A 3,298-nucleotide genomic window follows, 5' to 3' on the forward strand; every position below is an offset into this window, starting at 1 on the left:
TATCTCGCAACGGTTTGGGCAACGGTTGGTGAACCGTTGGTATTGCTTTTAACAACGTTTTTTTGTGTTTTTTAGTAACGCTTTTGACCGTTGTTAGATCTCAATTTTCTTGTAGTGATACCTTTCACAATGAGTTGTTTCAGTCAATAACGCCCTGTTTGGAGGCCGGATATGGAGTCGCCCGGATTTCATCTCCTGGTCCCGCTCATATCCGGTCTTTGGTTGCATTTTTGGGAGGTGGATTAAAACACTGTTGGGATAACAAATCCACCTCCAACAGTGTTTTGGGTGGAGCTTTACCCATGTCGTTAGCAAATCCGGGGGATTTGAGACTCTTTTACCCCTCCAAATCCACCATCACCCACATCCAGTATTTTACGAAGAAGAAGAAAGAGAGAGAGAGAGAGATCTTATAGCCGAAAAACTCAGCTGAGGAATGACCGGCGGCGGACGGGAGACACTTGGGGGGTCGGATCTGGGGACCGTGGGTGGGGTTTCTGGAAATTTGAAGGGAAGAGGTAGTGGCGGTGGTCGGGAGTGAAGTGAGAGGAAGAGGAAATGATTTCTGGAAAGTCGAAGGGGTTTTTTTTTGGAAATGGAAGGGAACATGTCGTGGCAGTGGTGAGGAGTTGTGGGGGGTTTTTAATTTTTTCGAAAAATATTACTGTAGTTTTTCTAATAAAGAAAATGTTTACAACATTTGTATTCTGAAATGAGATTATTTTATCGTTAAATTAATGAAAAAATCAAGTTATTGTAATTAATTTGAAATAAAACCAATTTTGAGAATCAAAAATCACAGTGGGGGTAATTCAGTCATTTGACATCTAATCACATCATATCCACCCTCCAAATCCCTCTTCTCAAAAAATCATCCAAACACTTCATTACAAATCCACCATTCTTAAGAGGTGGGACCACCCTTCTTAACATATCACCATTCATTACATATTCACTCTCAAATCCACCCTCATTACATATTCATCCAAAATAAATCTTCCATCCAAAGGGGCAAATCCACCCTCATTACATATCCATCCAAAATAAATTCTCCATCCAAACGGACTGTAAGAGTGCTTGAGATGAAGCTTCTAGACATTGGTTTCTCGTACTTATCAATTAGGCGTGGGGCTGCGGATTGAGCTTATGAATCACTGGACTTTAGTTTAGCATCCTTCAAGTCAACATATGCGAAGATTTTACAGCTGATATGTTCAATTTCTTTATACCTAACCAGAAGCCGCCATTCTTTGGGGAAGGAAAAAAAAGAAAAAAAAAAAAGAAATTGGGGCTCAAGACGAGAAGTTTCAATGCAACGGTTATTTGTAACGCACTCACATGATGTATGGGCTCCACCCTATGTAAGAGATGCGTTATAAATAATCGTTGCATTGAAATTTTTTTCGCTCAAGACAACCGCCTTGATTGCCCACTTTTCCGTTGCGCCTACTTGTCCCAAACTCCTTTTTCCATGTAGTAATTTCAACCGATAATAATAACATAGCTAACAAGGGGAATGACTAGTGGCAGCTCCAGAAATTTTTAACACCGTGTTCAAAAATTACCTCAACTCTACTAATTGGCCATATGTTTACAAAATTTCATATACTAGTGTGAATTCGACCAGAAAATACCAAAGTACATAAAATTCAACAATTGTTATTCTCAAAATTTCATATTTTGAGCCAAGCAAGATTAAAACAGCGCATGATTACAATAATATTTTTTTTTATAGAAAATTGTGTACCGAATGGGATCGAATAGATCTTTTTAAACATATGCTCTCATTTTTCGAGATATAGAGTTGATTATCGTTCAAATAAAAGCCAGTGCATGATACTGATCCCAACTGATACTTTTCTCTCTCGCTATTTTTCTAACATTCGTCAATAATAGTGTGTACATTATTTAGAGCTAACGCATTAGGTATTCAATTGTGAATTACCAGAATTGATTGATGGTCATAGTATATGATATGACTAATTGTTCAGAAAAAAATCTCCATGTATTAGTACATGTGGAGCCGCCTAGGGGAATGGATCCGGATCCCATGGGAATCTACCATTTTGTGGTGGAACACGGAACCGGGTCGTACTGTCCGCAATGGCACATCACGCGTGCTGTGTAGAAAAACAAAAATGATATACGTACCGATCAAAACGTAGGGAAATCGTACCAACGATCGCATCGGGCCATCTTTGACCACCGAACACCCGATTTGAGTCGTCCAAAAATTCTATAAAAAAAAACCGAGGGGGCCCCACGCGGGAATCAACGGCATCCGATGTGTGTAGGATGCTTGATTTAAACACCATATTTTTCGTGTATATATGTATATGGCTCGGATCGGTCGTCTAGTAGCCGAAGAAGGCCCGGAGTAGCCGTTTGTACGATTTCTGACCAGCGCTGGTCGGTACTCATAGCAGTACTCGTAGAAAAATGTGGGCATGTTGTTAGTCATCTGATCCACAAAGGTGCAACCCCCTCTCCGTGTACGTAGGGGTGGAAAATTTTGATACGACACGGTAATACGATACGGACTTGACACAAAATTAGCTGATTAGGATATGTTATTTTTTGATACGGAATATAAATATGACACGATACGATAACACAAAAAGCTAAACAGGTCAAGTTAGGATTTAGAGAATTCTAATATGAACACGAGATAACACGACATGACATGACTCAGGGTGGAAATTTATGAATGGACACGATTACACGACACGAATCAGACACAAAGTTAGTAGCTAGTTAGCGTCGACTATTTTTAATACGGAATACGAATATGCACGACACGACACGATAACGCAAAAAGCAAAATAAATCGAATTATTATTAAAAGAATTCTGATATGAACATAAGATGATATGACACGATGCCCAATCCCAACGTGGAGGCATAATCCGTTGGAAAGTATATATAGTCTGCATCACATCACTTTGCACAAATATACATTGAACAATTCAAATCCGGTTCCATCACGAAAGAAATCTTGAATCGGCGGCTCACATTCGCCGCACAGGACAGGCCCCGGGTCCCATCAATGACTTCTTTGGTTCCACTTTGGTTTTGGCTTGACCTTGACTAGTGGTAGTGGGTTGATGGACACATGGTCCTCCCATCAACTTTAGTAATCAGTACAACGTTGGAAAATTAGCGCCGAGGCTTTGTCCTGTTAGTTAGTAAATTTGCTCTCCGTATAATTAATTTGGATTTGATTTTTAAAAAATTGGATTGCGATAAAATAATTTATTGTGAATCCCGTAAATTCTGACCAGAGAGAGAATAAGTCGAT

Source organism: Rhododendron vialii, chromosome 10a, assembly GCF_030253575.1.
Source record: "Rhododendron vialii isolate Sample 1 chromosome 10a, ASM3025357v1".
Taxonomy (NCBI): domain Eukaryota; kingdom Viridiplantae; phylum Streptophyta; class Magnoliopsida; order Ericales; family Ericaceae; genus Rhododendron; species Rhododendron vialii.